The following is an 18,948-nucleotide window of genomic DNA, read 5'->3' as shown; positions in this document are numbered from 1 at the left end:
GAAAGAGACACAGAGAAGAAAGGGTGGGGAGAAAGGAAGGAGAGGCACAAGAGGAAATACATGATTTATAAGCACCTTCTTCTGGATATTCTTCATTGGTCCCTGCAGATTGATTTCCATTCTTCTGTATATTGTTCTATAGCCCTGGCATTAATCTGATTTGCTTTCTGGCTTCCCATTGGGTCAGTCAAGGGTCACATTGACAGATTGAAGTTGCTAGAAGAGAGATATCAGAGATTTTGTGTTCTAGCTACCCCCTGCTTGTAGATAGATTGACTGCATTATTAACAAAGGTCACAGCCCCCTGGGTGAATTTCTCCAAATGCTTCACAATTTCTCCCTCAATCCACATGTAGCATTTCAAGAGAAGTTCCCCTAAGACCAAGTAACAGAAAAGAATACCAGCCTATTTATGAATAAATCTATAAAACATATGACCCCATTCAGAAGGGGATGTCCATCTTTCTAGAGCACTATTCCAATGTAGCTCTGAAAGAGAGTCAGGAAAGGGTATTGTCCCACTGGGAAGAACTGTGGGCAGTATGTATGGTTGGCCATTCTATAGAAGAGATGGTCTGAGGTATGAATCTACAGTGACTTATGGGCAGTGGCTAAGGTGCTGTTCAATTAAACAAAGGATCTGAGAAGAACAAAGACATCTGGGGAGAATGTTTATGGCTAGCCCTCATGCAATGGATTCAGAAGGTGAGGATAGTTGAGTAATGCCACCCAGCAGGCATGCACTGTGGAAGTAGCCTCAATCACCAAAGAGAATGAAATGAACATCCTCTGATGTCAGACAGCCTATTTCTGCCACCTTGATATTTGCTCCCTGGGCTCATGGCAAAATAAGTCTTGATGGCAGGGACAAAGCCCATGAATCCAACCACAACTCAGAATGGATTACACCTCACTGGGGTAATCTGACCACTGCCACTACTGAGCGCCAACCTGCAAACAGCAGAGGTAATACAGCCTTCAATATGATTCCATCACCCTGAGGAACTGGCTGACTGCATGGTTGCAGGTTGATTAGATGTGTGCCTCAGATTTACGTTTTTCTTCCTTGTCTGTAGCACTGTTTGTGAACTTATAGAAGGCCATCTTCATCAGCATGATACCTTATTCAAAATTATCTCTGAACAAATCTCTTTTTCTTTTTTTGGAAATGAGCTCATGTCCACAGAATTAACGTGTCTTACCCACAAAACTTCTGAGTTTTATCACTCAGAAGCAGCTGGCTTGACAAGATGGTGAAACCACCAGTAGAAGACTCAGTTATTTTATCATCTAGGAAATAGCACTGTTTGGGACACTTTTTATAGGATGCATTAGGTTGTAAGTCAGAGACTAATTCATGGTTTGGTTCCTGCTACATCTAGAATTTTCAGGTCTGGAACCAACGGGAGCAGGAGATGAGAGTGGCTTCTATCACTGTTAAACCTAACAACTCACATCAGAAAATTTTGCTTTCTTTGTCTACCATTTTGGACCAAGTATGTTTGAAGGTTCAAATATCCACGAAGGAATGCTTCCACCAGAATTCACAATCCTGGTTCTGTTACATTGGAAGCCAAGAATGCTTCCTGGCTCTTTGGAGTTCTTACTGAGCAACCGAAATGCAGACATTTCAACCCCAATTACCTAGAGAGGAAACTGGGTTGCTGATATAGAACAGGGAAAGGCTATCCATGTAAGGAATCCAAAGGATTCTCAGGGATGCTTTTTTGTCATTAGCACTTTGTCAAATTGTATTCAATGAAAACTGCAGTCACTCTATAAAGGGGGCCTCCAAGAACTCAGACCTACATGAATAAAGGTTTGGGTCACTTCACAAACTGAAGAATACTTCCAGCAGAGGGGCTGGCAGAGAGTAACAGAAAGATGAGTTGTAGAAAATCGCAGTTATGATGGTAAACCTGGATTTCCTGATCAACTTACAAAATCAGGAGCTAGAGCAGTAACATCTTATGTGAATGAGTGGTTTTCTTCCTTCTCCTCACCTTACATAATAAATATCATGAATGGTGTTAATATTTTAGGTTTTAGAAGGGAGTATTGACTGAATGGACTTCATCTTGCAATAGCTCTTCTAATGATATGGAAATTTGTGTGACCCTGGCACCAGGCCCACTATTTTCATCCATATAAAGAACTCTTGAAATCCCAAAGACAAGAGTGGCCAAAGACAAGAGGGACAAAGGAGTGGACTTTCATGAATGTCCTCTGTTTGGCCTCCCAGGTTTACTGACCACAATGCTTCATCCTTTGCTGCTCCTCAAGGTTACATCACTGCTCTGCTGTTTGAGCTACATCACTTCGATCCTGGCCTTCTAGCTTCTGGTTGTGTTTTGTCAATGAGAGACATTCATAATTTAGATGTCAGAAGTGGGGAAATGTCAAGGTGTTTGCTCCTCTGTCTCCTTCCAGTGGCCCTGGGGTTTGGCAGTGGCTTCCTCCTTTCTCAAAGGCCAGATCTCCTTCCTGCCAGAGGGGCCACTGCTGCAGCCACAGCTTTTCTTCATCCACTGTGTGCCCTATCCCAAAAGATGAAAGCTTCCCACTGAGCCCCACCCTAACTGCTTCAGGTTGCTTAATTGCTTTCCTCAAGCCTGCTCACACCTCTGTGAAGAGTACTCATCATGTGTGTCTGCCATTTATTTCCAGCTCACAAATTCTCATTTCCATAGATTCCCTTTTGTGAGAAAGCAAACATTCAAAAGTAGAATAAATCTATTTTTAATGATCTCCAAATGAGCTTTTTCCCAAAAGAAAGAAAAAAAAAACTAAGAACTAGATTTTTACTAAGATAAACATTTGTGCACTTCATGTAAAAATTTCAACCTCCTGAGGCTTTTTTTTTTTTTTCGTATTTTTTTTTTTTATTGGAGTTCGATTTGCCAACATATAACACCCAGTGCTTATCCTGTCAAGTGCCCCCCTCAGTCCCGGTCACCCAGTCACTCCATCCCCCCGCCCACCTCCCCTTCCACTACTTCTTGTTCGTTTCCCAGAGTTAGGAGTCTCATGTTCTGTCACCCTCTCTGATATTTCTCACTCATTTTCTTAGCTAATGTTTCTCTTTCATTTCCTGTGACACATGGTCAACTATCTTTTATGTTTTTAAATAAAGTGATAACCCTAGAAAGGACAAGGAGGATAATCATTCAACATTAATTGACGATCTATCAATGATCAGAATTTATGCATTCACAACACTATGAGAGGAATGCAAAACCCAAACTATGTATGCATTTATTTAAAAGTCAGTTTCAAGGTTCTACTGTGTGAACAGCTATTTTTTACTACGTCAGTAGAAAGACCAGTGCTGGGTATGGGTATGTAGTAACCATGACACAAAGTGTTAATCTCTCAACTGAGCAGAAAATTCCAGATTCCTGTCCTTCGTTTTCCCACTATCAAATAATAGTCACTAACATTGTGGTTTGTTCAAGAGTGAATTATAGAAATGTCTGTGATACATCTGGAGGGCAATGGATCAGGATGTTTGAAGGAAGCCCTAAATCAACTTTCCAGGCACCAGTGCCATGCCAGCACTGAGAATAATTCGGGAGCTGAACGCGTCACTTTTCCCATTTTTCATTCCCGACATTCAGATGCAGATCGGTTTGCCCAGAGCCCTCAGGGTCCTTAAAAAATCTTTTTTTAAAAGAAGAACTTTCACATCATTTGCCACAGTCTCAAGGAAATAATTTTGCAAATAGAAAATCTTCCTAAAGTAAAGACCAGTGGCAATGAGTCCTCCACTAACAGCAGATTTTTTCCACATATCTCAACGGTTTTTCCTGTAATGACTCATCCTCCTTCTCAATTGATAGCAAATGGGGAGACATAAGGTTTGCCTTGAGTGTCTCCACTGGCACATGAAAGTCCTTGGCCATGTTTCCAGGAATGCATTATCCAACCCAAAGTAAGACCTGTAGAGGTGTAAAGTATCCACCAGCTCTTCCACCTCGTTATCACTGATCAAGCAACAGCCTCAAGGGATGGTGGCTGTTGCTCCAACTTTCATGGCCTCCAACCAGATTTTCTGTCTCAGGGAATCCCTCTTCCCATCAATGGCAGACTTGGTAATATTGCATGAAGATGTGAGGTTTGTGGGCTGGGACTTCCCTCAGAAGGGTGATCTCCAGGCTTTGGAAATCATAGTTAAAACAACTCAAAGCTGAAGATGAAGATCTGAGCATCACTCATATTGGCCTCCATCAGATGTTTCACACAGTCATTGCAGATCATTTGCAGAATTTTACCCTTATTGAAGTTTTTGGGTTGGCTAATTTTTATATTATGTAAATCACTGTCCACCTTAGTTCAGACAAAGTAGATATTCTTCTTCATTTTTCTAATTGCTGTAGCTAATTGTACATCATTGATTGTGAAGCATGTAGAAGAGATGATAATAAAGAGATTGTACTCCCAATATTTCATTTTCTTCAGATACTCAGTGGTAAAAAGGTAGTGGTCCCCATGCCAGATAGGTTTCACAATATCACATCGGGAAAATATTTGTGTTTATATTTGATTCTCTTCAACGTTGTCTCCACCAGCTTGGTGGCAGCCACTTCTACCTCTTGTCCTTCAGGCATTGATGAAGCTGGACTTCCCTGCCCCAGACTCTCCAATAACAGCAAAGTTCAGAGAGGTATTTTCAATTTTTCTCAATGCATCACTAATCATAAACCACTTTCTGAAGGTCCCTCTCCTCTAGATGTGATTGAATCAAATTGATGGTTTCCTGAGGGATGATTTGGCTTCCCAGCTTGAATTCCCTAAAAAACTTGCCAACTCTGGAGTCCAAACCACCATCCACCATATGATGGGATGTGGTAGAGGAAGACTGACCCATGGCAGGAACAGTAGAAGGCACTGGAAATTGAGCTCCCTCAGCCTGGCCTTCCAAGCCACCAAGCGGAAAAGGCAGGGCTCGTGTTGTGCCACGTGGGGACAGGGAAGGCACGGGACGTTCCTTATGGGAACATGCTGTGCCCGTCCCCTCGTTGTCTTCTTATACATCACGCCTCAATGGACGTTTGAGGGGCCTTTTTAAACACCTGGTGGAGTTGGTTTCAGAATGATTTGGCATGGCACTGCCAAATTATGTTGCATGGCGGAGGTGACCATGAAGTTTTGCCATTTCATCTCGCCTTTTGCCTTATGTGGTGCCACCATCTTAAACAGGAGTGAATAACCCTCCTGAGGCTTTTGGGTGGTTCAGTCTTGTTGGACTTTTGATTTCAGCCCAGGTCACGATCTCAGAGTCGTGGGATCCAGTCCTGTGTCTGGCTTGGTGCTGGGTGTGGCGCCTTCTTTAGATTCTCTTCCTCCCTCTCTCTCTGCCCCTGCCCCTGCTCACATTCTCTCTCTCTTTCCCTCCCTCTTTCTAAAATAAATAAATGAATCTTTAAAAATATTTCAAATTCATATCAACAAGATGTGACTAGTTTCCCATTGGCCAAGTCTCCATACTTTGTTCTTCTCCATGTGTCAAGGAATCTATATATAAAAATCAATCCATACTTCAAGAATGTACCTATGCAAGTAAGTATAGAACATAAAACATAATGAAATTAATCCATTTAGATAACTAGTGACCAACCTTGAGGTCCTTGTGGATCCTCAAAGTTAATAATGGTAGATTGTCAATCAATTAAAACAACTAATGAAAATTTGATATAGACCATCCATTTGCCATGATGTCTGCGAGGAAGTAATGTGGCAACATACAGAAGATGTTTTATTTTTTTAAAGATGTATTTATTTATTTATTTATTTATTTGTTTATTTATCTATTCATGATAGACATAGAGAGAGAGAGAGAGAGAGGCCGAGACACAGGAGGAAGGAGAAGCAGGCTCCATGCAGGGAGCCTGACACGGGACTCGATTCCAGGACTCCAGGATCGCGCCCTACGCTGAAGGTGGCGCTAAACCGCCGAGCCACTCAAGGATCCCCCAGAAGATGTTTTAAACCACAAAATTCACTTCTGAATTTTAAAAAAATATGTTATTTATAATATATTGGGAATAAAAATTATGAAAATATTTCAGAGCATATTATTATAATGCCTTGTGGCAAATATCTTTTTTTTTCTACTATACATCCATGTAAAAGAAGTAATGCTGGCAACATTTAGTTTTAAGTTGACTGTTATTTATAACAAGACTTATGAAACCTCATTATTGGGTAGTGACATTGCCTATACAGCATAGAACAAAACAATTTGCTTAAATTGTCTAAGAATTTAAGGCTGGGATGACAACAATACTGGATTCACTTAGGCTCATAAAATTTTGTATTGAAATCTAAATCAGCTGCTTGAATCAAACTAGTCAACTCATTTTTCCCACCAAGACTCTCTCTCTAGATTCCAAGGAAAACTATCTTTTATGTTGGAAATCTCACCTCCAGCTTCCATCACCTGCATTCTGTACAGCCTTCACAGCATGCCAGAGCCCACTACCTCTAATGCAGCCTAATCCTATCAGGGATCTTTTATGCACATCAGTGCCCCGTCTTTATTGCACTTCTGCTTTGATATTTAGCATGAGTCACTCATTTAGTTAGTGGTTGCATTTGATGTACTCTTTTTTTTTTTTTTTCTGGACTAAATGGCAAGTTCTTCTGAAACAGAAAGCCTCTTATGATTCAGATATAGGATCCAATATGCACTCACTCATAGAAAATGTTTAGTATATACAGGTGACAATTTTTGAACAAGTCTTCCCCTTCATTTTGTCCCTGTGATCCAGCAGGAGGACATGCCACATTGGGCGGCCATCACCTCACTGTACTGAGTATGTCTCCAATCAGATAGTGAATGAAGAGCGCTGAGCTAAGATTCAAGGGACCTGAAATCTAGTCCACACAGTTACTAGCCTAGTACGAAACCCAGCTATTTTGTCTCAATTGTTCTTGTCGGTATCATAGAAATTCATATAATTTGGACAGCCAGATTGCTCAGTCAGGTCATCTGAGTTCAGCTCAGGTCATGATCTCAGTGTCCTGGAACTGAGCCCCAGAGGTGGGCTCTGCCCTTAGGGGGGAGTCTGCTTCTCCCTCTCTTTCTGCCTCTGCCCCTCCCACCCACTCATGCTCTCTCTGTCTCTCTCTCAAATAAATAAAAAAGTCTTAAAAAAAAAGAAATTTAGATAATTTCCCAACCACAGAGAATTGTATTGAGATTCAAATTACATAATAGATAGCTAACTTTACTGCCCTCCACAGAAAAAAAAAAAAAGTATTATTAAGCCAGGGTAGGATTTAGACCTCTCCTCAAGGGAGCTGTATGTTCAAGCTCTTATGCTACTGTAATGTTATGGCTAGATGAATTTTATACCCAGCGACCTATTCCCAAAATAACTGATCCTGCCTTACTTTCAAAGGCTTGGTCATAACTTTCTTTCAAAGGCTATTCACTGATTAGATGTACTGATTACAGCACTTTAAACCCAACCTGGCTTTACTTTGTAATAGGATGATTGGCAGTTAATCAAAAGGCTAAAGATTCATTCATTCATAGAGATTCATAGAGGTTCTTTTTTTTTAAATCTGAGGCTACTAAAATCTGATACAACAGCAATTGTGTGTTTCCATGATTACACAGTTTATGTCTCGTCATTAGAAAAATAACTGACTGCAGAATAATCTAATCACACAATGAACTAACACTAACAAGAAAAAGAAATCATTTCTGTTTAGATTTATTTCATTTACTGTATAAAGGCTGAGATGCAGTTTATACCTGAAATATTTAAGGTAGTGAATCTTACAGACAAAAATCCAGACAAGAAAACAAACTAGGAGCTGTGTCCCCCACCAACATTGCTGCCCCAGAGTAGCTTGGCGTGGAGTGCTCTGAAAAGATGCCCATGTCTTTGCGCTAATAGAATCATACTAATTTTCCTTTGTTTACATTTTAAAGGTTCCTTCTGGGAAAATGCTCATCTAGTGGGAACAGTGGGGCTAGAGAAGATTCAGAAGCTGGGGACCTGGAGATGCTGAACGAGTGGGGGAGCTCCCAGCTTGCTCTCTATAACAGAGAGAGGGTTTCCGAGGGACACGTAGCTTGAGCAGACTTGGCTACATACTAAGATTTCATTGTCCAATCTCATCAAAGGCAGCCAAGCAACACCTAATTATATATTTTACTGTTTACATTTCTATAGATGTTCCTAAATACAGCGACAACAATAATTTTTTATACCATCTTTTCAAAAATGTTGTGATCTTTAATTCCTTTAGCCTTTTATTGCAAACACACAACATTGCATTGTTAACTAGGTGGCATCCCTGCAACCAGGCTTTCCAGGGAATGGTGTTGATGATGATGGCAATGATGAGGATGGTGACAACTTACTCAGAAGGCATTTCAAAGTCCTAGCGATAAACTGGAATCCATTTTGATACCAAGCCATAGTCTCCTGACCCTAACCTTGATTTCTTCAGAAAAGACATTCACAGAACTACTGTATTGCTTCATTTTACTTTTTCTCAAGGGTTTTGTTTCTTTTTTAAAGAAGCATCAACCAGAAAGAGTGTTTTTACTCTTATGATAATATGAGCAAAAAGGAAGGCCAGAGCCAGAGAAGGGTGGAAGACAAGGCTGGGTTTCAAGTCTAATGAGACTCTTTAGAGTGTGTTTTGCCATGTTAAATTGTGGGGTTTTGTCTCTGGTTTTTGTTTCCATTTGCACAGTGCTTTGCTCAGCATTTGGTCCAGGTACTTAGGACACATGAAGAGATCTTGGCCACTGGTTCTAATCCAGCCCCAGCTGCAGTGGCTGGTGGTCCCAATCCGCCTTACACCCACACTTGTATGCCTTTCATCTTCTGTCTGCCATCTCTTTCCCATGAGGTGAATATTGCTCTGGAAACTGTTTGGTGCCTGCACATATGCAACTTGCAACTCAAAGTAAATTTAACAATCCTCAGAGTAAACATTTGACGAATTGCAGATAGAGGCTTGTAGAGAAAATTCTTCTCTCCTCTCTGGCTGCCTTTTGTGAGGTATGGTAGCTCATGTGGCTTTATGGTGGGCAATCCCATGAGTTCAGCAAGCAGACGCACTTGCTATGAAGGGATACCAGATCCATATCCCAACTCTTTGTGTCTGCTATCTTCTCCCCCTGCTTCCCATTTGTGCCCCCTCCTTATAAGATTTGCACATCTTATAAACATGTTAGCATATATGTTTTTGCTTCAGGATTGATTCTTTTTTTTTTAACTGAAATCTATAAGTGAAATAGGTAAATAGGATTGAAAAGTACAAACTTCAGGTTATAAAATAACTCACAGAGATGAAAAGTACAGCATCGTGAATATAGTCAGTACTATTGTAATAACATTGTATGCACACAAATAGTGACTACACTTACCATGGTGAGTACTTGAGTAATGCATAGAATTGTTGAGTCACTGTGTTGTATACCTGAAACTAATATAACATTATATGTCAATTATATTTTAATAAAAAAGAAATATGAACAAAGGCAGCAATGGGAGTGGGAGTGAATATTAAATGAAAGGCATGAAATTATTAACGTAGAGGAACTTTGAGGTCAGGGTTATGGAGATATCTCCATTTCAACACTGAAATTGCTCATAAAGATGACAACATTGTCACATATAGGACAGTTTAACACCCAGTTGTTAAAGTCCTTACACCCTCCATGGAGACCTCCCTGATACTCTTGTTCTTAATTATTGCCCTGTTCTCTGAGTTCAATCAATAAATTTTATCCCAGAAGTGGACCCTGAACTTTATGGTCAACTAATATTCTATAAAGGAGGAAAGACTATCCATTGGAAGAAAGACAGTCTCTTCAATAAATGGTGCTGGGAAAATTGGACATCCACATGCAGAAGAATGAAACTAGACCACTCTCTTGCACCAGACACAAAGATAAACTCAAAATGGATGAAAGATCTAAATGTGAGACAAGATTCCATCAAAATCCTAGAGGAGAACACAGGCAACACCCTTTTTGAACTCAGCCACAGTAACTTCTTGCAAGATACATCCACGAAGGCAAAAGAAACAAAAGCAAAAATGAACTATTGGGACTTCATCAAGATAAGAAGCTTTCGCACAGCAAAGGATACAGTCAACAAAACTAAAAGACAACCTACAGAATGGGAGAGGATATTTGCAAATGACATATCAGATAAAGGGCTAGTGTCCAAGATCTATAAAGAACTTACTAAACTCAACACCAAAGAAACAAACAATCCAATCATGAAATGGGCAAAAGACATGAAGAGAAATCTCACAGAGGAAGACATAGACATGGCCAACACGCACATGAGAAAATGCTCTGCATCACTTGCCATCAGGGAAATACAAATCAAAACCACAATGAGATCCCACCTCACACCAGTGAGAATGAGGAAAATTAACAAGGCAGGAAACCACAAATGTTGGAGAGGATGCGGAGAAAGGGGAACCCTCTTGCACTGTTGGTGCAAATGTGAACTAACAGAGCCACTCTGGAAAAATTGTGGAGGTTCCTCAAAGAGTTAAAAATAGATCTGCCCTGCACCCCAGCAATTGCACTGCTGAGGATTTACCCCAAAGATACAGATGGAATGAAACGCCGGGACACCTGCACCCCGATGTTTCTAGCAGCAATGTCCACAATAGCCAAACTGTGGAAGGAGCCTCGGGGTCCATCGACAGATGATGGATAAAGAAGATGTGGTCTCTGTATACAATGGAATATTCCTCAGCCATTAGAAACGACAAATACCCACCATTTGCTTCAACGTGGATGGAACTGGAGGGTATTATGCTGAGTGAAGTAAGTCAGTCGGAGAAGGACAAACATTATATGTTCTCATTCATTTGGGGAATATAAATAATAGTGAAAGGGAATATAAGGGAAGGGAGAAGAAATGTGTGGGAAATATAAGAAAGGGAGACAGAACATAAAGACTCCAAACTCGGGGAAACGAACTAGAGGTGGTGGAAGGGGAGGGGGGCAGGGGGTGGGGGTTACTGGGTGACGGGCACTGAGGGGGGCACTTGACGGGATGAGCACTGGGTGTTATTCTGTATGTTGGTAAATTGAACACCAATAAAAAATAAATTTATTATTAAAAATAAAAAAATAAATATATGTTGTAAACCTCAAAAAATAAATAAATTTTATCTGAGCCAATTATGTAATAGTCAGCAATGTGCACTAATCATCCAAATATACTGCTTCTGTGTCCTTGACTAGATTATAAATAGCTTGTTTATAGAGTCTTCCGTGCCCCTTCTTAAAGGCTTGGCAAGTGATTATTCCAAAGTGGATTCAGTCAAGGCTTGCTAACCAATTAATTGAACAATTTATTAAAATGAGAGCAACCTTAATGCAATTTGCTATTTTCATAACTGGAGGCTTACAAAATTCTTATACTTTTTTCACAAAAAGGCTTCATATCAAAAAAGAACATGTGTCTTTTATTTTTTATTTTTTTAAATTAATTTTTATTGGTGTTCAATTTACCAACATACAGAAAAACACCCAGTGCTCATCCCGTCAAGTGTCCGCCTCAGTGCCCGTCACCCATTCCCCTCCAACACCCGCCCTCCTCCCCTTCCACCACCCCTAGTTCGTTTCCCCGAGTTAGGAGTCTTTATGTTCTGTCTCCCTTTCTGATATTTCCCAACATTTCTTTTCCCTTCCTTTATATTCCCTTTCGTTCTCATTCATTTGGGGAATATAAAGAACATGTGTCTTTTAGAAAGGAAAATATATTCATCCATTCAACAAACATTTATCACATACCTACTATGTGCCAGGCATTTTTCCAGAAATGGAGAATGCATGATGAGACAAAAATTTAAAAAGAAACAATGAATTATTCCTGTTTGGGGAGAACGTAGTAGATGAAGAAAGAAAATGAACATCATAAATAAAGTATCTAGCATGTAAGAAAGTGATAAACGCTAAGTAAAAATACAGAGCACAGTAAGAAGACTACTGCAGAGGGTGGGTACTGAGGGTGGAGGGGAGGTCAGGCAGCACGGGCCTCTCTAGGAAAGTGACATTGAAGGCACCTGGGTGGCTCAGTTGTTGAGCGTCGGCCTTCGGCTCAGGTTGTGATCCTGAGGTCTTGGGATCGAGTCCCACATCAGGCTCCCCTGAGGGAGCCAGATTCTCCCTCTGCCTATGTCTCTGCCTCTCCCTCTCTGTGTCTTTCATGAATAAATAAATAAAATCTTTAAAAATAAAAAGAAGGTGACACTGGAGGTAGGAGATAACCACGTGCTACTTCCTGTTTCCATGTGGGATCCTTCTACCCCCACGTTATTTTCATCTGATATTAACATTCCCTGGCCCTTTTCTTATACTTTATGTAAAAGCAGAGAGAGTATTCTCTCTTCATCTTCCCTGAACAGCTCCTTTTTATCTGTGCCACCTAACATGACTCTATGGGCAGCAGACCAGAACACCTAGATTCTAATCTTTACTTTATTCTACGTTAGTTGTATATTTATATAGCCATTATTATTACCTAGTGTGTGTGAATACCAACTGTGTGCTAAATACTCTCCTAAATATTTTATGAGATTATACAAATTTATCTAAAGTAAACTGAGACCCAAGAGATTTCAAAGGTTCTTTGGTGCTCCAACCTTCTATATATTTGAGACAATTCAACTCGTCTCCTAAAAAGATAAGAAATTGTTTCACAGAACTGTGGTACTTGATGTGAGCACTTTGTGTGTGTGTATGGAAGAAAAAAAAATTTACATCATTTTAATCCTGTAGAATCATATCTAGTAGGTTTTTTTTTTTAACAACGCTACAAATGAAAAATGAAAAATGAAGCCTGGAAGTGTAAGTAACTTTGGAAAGTTATAGCAGATCTGGGCTTCCCATTCAGATTCAAATCCAAAGTGCTTCTGTCTCCACCAGTTTGCTTTACTCGCTTACTAAGTATTTTTCAATATGTACCAGGCATACATGAATGATGTCCCAAACTGCAAGAACTTAGAGCTTTTGGTGGAGACAGACCAGGAAAGAGACAATTACAACATAAAACATTAAATGTCATAAGTGAGGCATAGATCAAACAGAAGTGCATTTACCTCGGATCTAATAAAATTTAAGCTTCCAAAGTGCTGGAAGGGTTCTAATAAGGTGTTTATGGGATTGTTTTGTTTTTGTTGTTCAGTTTGCACATATGTGGTTTGTAGTTACTTCCATGTAAAGTTATTTATGAGACTCTTAAAGAGAGAGTGTATGGTAAGATAAATAGTGGTTCCTAAAGATAACTCAGATCTTAATTCCTGGCATCTGTGAATGTAAAGTGACATGGCAAAACAGAGTAAGAATTTTGAGATGGGGAAATTATCCCGGATTACCCAGGTGGGCCCTAAATACAATCTCAAGGAGATCTGAGAAGGAAGAAGAGGGCAGTGTGACCTTGAAAATGGAGGGAGAGGCCATGTACCACAAGATGCAAAGATGGAGTGCAGGGCAAGGCTCGATTCTCTCCTAGAATCTTCAGAGGGAGTGCAACCTTGCTGACACCTTGATTTGGGGGCTCACTAATACTGATTTCAGATTTCTGACCTCAAGAATTGTAAGATAATAAATGTTTATGTTTTAAGCAATTTTATGATAATTTGTAATAGCAGTCATAGGAAACTAATACAGGGTGGAATATTCCAGGAATATTCCTACTTCCCAATGGGTGACACATGGAGCACAGGAAAGGAGGCTAAAGGCTACAAGTCAGTACGAATGCATCTTCTAGTGTCCAACACTGAAAGTTTGAAATATAAGAAACCAGAAGCTACTCTGGAAAACTCTTTCCATAATCAGACTGTAAAATTATAATCAGAGAAAAATTGATCCAACTACATCAAAAATTCATTTTTTCTTTCTTGAATTATATGAAATCAAATTAATCAGAATTCTTGTGTAAAGATTTATACTCTTTGAAAGCTACTCACTGACTGGAGCCTGGGTAGACGGCAGGAAAAATATATTAGAAAGAAAACTAGTAAGGGGAGATTAGGAACTGGAGAAAGGTCTGCTCTTAGAGTATAGTTTTTAAACTGGGACAAGGGATCCTTCCACAGCCCGCCTCTCCTGAGGTAGTGAGCAGTAGCTTGTTCTTCACATTTACTCCTGGGAGCATGGGCTGCTGCTTCCTACACAGACTGCTGGTTACTCTAGAAATATTTTCCCAGGCATCACAGTGTAAAATATTACAGCATTCTGTGTTAAAGATTAACTGTCTGAATCTCTATACATCATACTGTTGTGAAAATGTGAATTTTTATAAAATTGTCTCTTGTTAAAAAAAAAGAGTATAAATCAATAGCAATACTATTGCTGCTTGTGAAGTTTCCTGTTTTATGCATTAACCTAAGGGAAGTTTCTTATTTTATCTCACTACCAACATAAAAACAAGTTTTGATCAAATGTGTTAGTGGAAGGATTACGTTATCTTTTTTTCCTTAGAGAACATTATGATAAAAGTTCCAGGTATTAAAAAGGCAAGTAAGGAGACTGCAGTAAAAAAAATGTAGGCAAAATATTTCAGCAGAGTATCAGGCATTAATTAATAAAATTGTTATGTTCTTTTTCTGGATTTTAATGTTTTTTTCTGGATTTTTATGTTTGCGATATCTGAGATTTATTTTCTCATTCTAAATAAATAATTGTTCTTTTACAAAAAAAGATTTATTTATTTATTCATGAAAGACACAGAGAGAGGCAGAGACATAGGCAGAGGGAGAAGCAGGTTCCTCGCAGGGAGCCCAGTGCGGAACTGGATCCCAGATTCGGGGATCACAACCTGAGCCAAAGGCAGGGGCCCAACTGCTGAGCCACCCAGGCGTCCCAAATATTTGTTCTTGTGCCTAATTTTACATTTATTCAATTATTCTTTTAAGATAAGGTCCCCATAATTCATAAGTTTCAGGCCCATAAAACCTGATCTACCCATGGTAGATACCAAGTGATTGGAAATGTGACAGAGGAAACTCAACCCAGCACATGCTGGAATTCAGGATGAGCTTCTGGGTGGGATGGCGCGGGGATCCTGTGGCAACTTCCAAAGGCTAATGGAGGAAACTGGGATGTGGGGAAGGAAGTTTGAGAGGAGGCGGTCATCATTACACAGAACTTTGTCTACTCCCTTTTACTGAGAATAGTAGAATTTATATAGATGATGGATTTAGCAAGCAGGTAGGTTTTCAATATTATCTGTCTCTTTCAGTTTTACAGGATCATCACTCAGATTTGTTTTTTAAGCAATCATGTAGGTGTATACTAAAACTGAGGGCTAACACCCACTCAAGGGAAAATCACAGCCTTGAGGGATTGGTGTGGAAGATCACTGATATTTACTAGCCTGAGAAAAGCAAACAATAATCACAGCAGGAAAAGCTTTTCATACCAGCAAGAAAATAATGTGCCCAATATTAGATTAGGAATATGAGTTCAATTTATTCCATTTCATTGCAACTTCATAGTTTATTGCGACATTATGGAAGGCAACCTATTTAACGCTTCTAAGTATTGTAGTTGATGTTAGCATAAGTCTTCCTCACTGCCCTGGAACTCATATACATAGTTTGGGTCAATTCATTGAAATACAGAGTAATTTGCATCTACACATTTTAAAATCCAAGAATATAATATGTGAACACATTGGCAGAAAAGCCAATAGTTATAGTAAAATAACTCTTTCATACAATTTCTTCATTTTTTCTTCAAGGGTTAAAAATTCAAGAAACCTATCACAGTATTAACAAGTACCTCACTGCAGTAACACCTTAGCATAAGGACAGGGAGTGCATGTGGTAGGTTGAGTCAGTCTGAAGCCCACCCTATACCCTGCGTGCAGCCTCAAAAATACCTAAAATAAACCTGAACAAGGCTAGCCTAGAGGACAGCGTGGCCAATAAAAGGCAAAATCTGAGGGATGGACTGAAACTCATCCAATGCTCATCTAGGAGCACAACCTTCTTTAGTTCAGAGTCACATTATGTGGGGGCTACCCAAGAGTTTACTGGCATTCAGCATAGGAGGAAAAGTAATTTGGGGATTTTTAGATGAGATCGGGCATGTTCAGAGTGGTATGGCCATAGACTAATTTTGGGATTTTTAGTAGCAGATTTCTAAATAAATTCGTATCTCTACGTTGGAGGCCATATGTAGAATTCTGTCGGAAAATGTGACCCATAATACCACCTTATAGTTAACTCCTAAACATATGTTTTCTTCCAGTCATTTCTTATGCATCTACAAACCCTTTACAATTGAGTTTATTCTATGTAATTTTTATGACCTACTTTTTAATTGAATAATATAGTTTGAGCATTTTCCCATGCCAGTAAATATTACTCAACCATATTATTTAAAATGACTTAAGAGCATGCCATTGCACACATGTGTCATAACTTAGTATTTTCTATACTTAGAAATTTATGCCATTTCCAATATGAGGCTATCAACTAATACTGTGATACATATTCTCATATTATGAAGATGTACACAGCTAATTATTTCCTCAGTTAATTTCTAGAAAAGTAATTATTGCATATGATCATTATTTTTAAACTTAATGGACATTTTTCTGAAGAATACATACAGATAGAAAGGTGCTCAACATCCCTCATCATCAGGGAAATACAAATCAAAACCACAGTAAGAATTTCCTCAAACCTATCAGATGGCTATTATCGAAAACACAAGAGATAAACTGCTGCAGCCATAATGGAAAATACTGTGGCGTTTCCTCCACAAATTAAAAAGAGAAATACTACATGATCCAGCAATCCCACTTCTGTCTGTATATGAGAAGGAAATGAAAACTCTAACTTGGAAAATGTATGCACTCTCATGTTCACTGCATGAACAAGCCAAGACATGCGAGCAACCCAAGTACTCACCAATGAGGAAATGCATAAAGAAAATGTGGTCTATATGTGTATATATATATGGAATAATATTCAACCACAGAAATAGGATGGAATCTTGCCATTGCAAAGACATGGATGGGCCCTGAGAGCAAGTATGTTAAGTGAAATAGGTCAGAGAAAGAGAAAGACAAATACTATATGATCTCACTTATATGTATAATTTGAAAAATAAACAAAAAACAAAACCTGAACTCAGAGATACAGAGGACAGATAGGTGGTTGCCAGAGGTTGCCAGAGGCATCAGGGGTGAGTGAAATGAGTGAAGGAGGTCAAAACATACAAACTTCCAGTTACAAAATATCACTGTTATAAAATATATAAGTCCTGGGGATATAATGTACCACATGGTGACTATGGTTAATAATATTGTATTGCATATTGGAAAGTTGATAAAAGAGTAGATCTTGGGGGACACCTGGGTGGCTCAACAGTTTGGCACCTGCCTTTGGCTCTTGGAGTTCTGGGATCGGGTCCCGCTTCGGGCTCCCCGCATGGAGCTTGCTTCTGCCTTTCTCTCTCTCTCTCTATCAAGAATAAAAATAAAATCTTAAAAAAAAAAAAGAGTAGATCTTAAAAGTTCTTATCACAAGAAAAAAAAATGTATGTGTGGTGATAGATGTTAACTAGACTTATTGTGGTGATCATTTTGCAATATACACAAGTATTGAATCATTATTTTACACACTTTTAAAAATTAATATATTAAATGTCAATTTTATTTCATTATATATGTCAATTTTATCTCAATAAAGAAATTGGATAGATATTACCAAATTATAATCAGTAAGATTCCATTAGCAACATCAGAAATTCTGCTTTACCTTTTGTCAACACAAAATTGACTTTTTAAAAAAGATTTTATTTATTCATGAGAGACAGAGAGAGAGAGAGAGAGAGAGAGAGAGAGAGAGAGAGAGGCAGAGACACAGGCAGAGGGAGAAGCAGGCTCCATGCAGGGAGCTTGATGTGGGACTCAATCCTGGATCTGGGGATTACACCCTGAGCCAAAGGCAGGCACTCAACTGCTGAGTCACCCAGGCGTCCCCAAAATGGACATTTTTAAAGAATTTCTGGTAGATATATGGCCAGAATACTTTATTATTTTCACATTTATATTTCTTGAATCATTAATGAGTGAATATTTTTCATAGGTTTATTAGCATTTGTATTTTTTTACTTTTTCTCTTTAAATTTTCTACTCATGTTTATCCAGTTATTTTTATTTTCTATTGATTTTAATTATATTTCTTTTTATCCTAGAATATTATTTAATCATTTTGTGTATTTATACAATATATATTTTAAGCATTTTCCCATTTGGCATTTGCATTTTAATTTTTTCCTTTCTAAAATTGAGGTATAATTCCTATACCTAAAATGAAACAAAAAAGAGCAAAGTTTTATTAAAGTACACTCCAAGGGAGGAGTAGGCCAGTCAAGATAGACAAAGGCCCTGGAAACTCTGGGGTGTTGGCTTATATCAATTTTTTTAAAGATTTAATTTATTTATTCATAAGAGGCACAGAGAGAAGCAGAGACATAGGCAGAGGGAAAAGCAGGCTCCCTGCAGGAAGCCTGATGTGGGACTTGATCCCAGGACCCCGGGATCACAACCTGAACCAAAGACAGATGCTCAACCACTGAACCACCCAGGTGCTCCTATATCAATTTTTTCTTTTGGGTGGGTCCTAGGGTTCTAACATTTTAGACATGCCTGGATTATATAACAATTAGCCAACTACATGTGTCCTTTCCCAAGATATTTAAAATATCTGTGTGTGGGGAAGGGAGGGCCTGTGTGGTTCAGTCAATTGAGCATCTGACTCTTAATTTTGGCTCAGGTCATGGTATCATGAGTTGTGGGATGGGGCCATGCATAGGATTCCACATTAAGCAGGGAATCTGCTTGAAGATTCTCTCCCTCTAAAAAAAAAAAAAATCTCTCCCTCTGTCCCTTCTTCCACTCTCACATTCTCACATTTTCATTCCCTCTGTTT

At 39.0% G+C, this 18,948-nt stretch overlaps 1 pseudogene; it reads right to left on the bottom strand.

Moving 5' to 3' along the window:
- Positions 1–3,613: 3,613 nt before the first annotated feature.
- On the bottom strand, positions 3,614–4,867 carry LOC140595103 (interferon-gamma-inducible GTPase 10-like; annotated as a pseudogene).
- Positions 4,868–18,948: the final 14,081 nt, after the last annotated feature.

The sequence above is a fragment of the Vulpes vulpes genome, chromosome 13 (assembly GCF_048418805.1).
Source record: "Vulpes vulpes isolate BD-2025 chromosome 13, VulVul3, whole genome shotgun sequence".
Taxonomy (NCBI): Eukaryota; Metazoa; Chordata; class Mammalia; order Carnivora; family Canidae; genus Vulpes; species Vulpes vulpes.
Note: the sequence above shows the minus strand (reverse complement) of the source record. Positions and strands in the feature narration are given on the sequence as shown.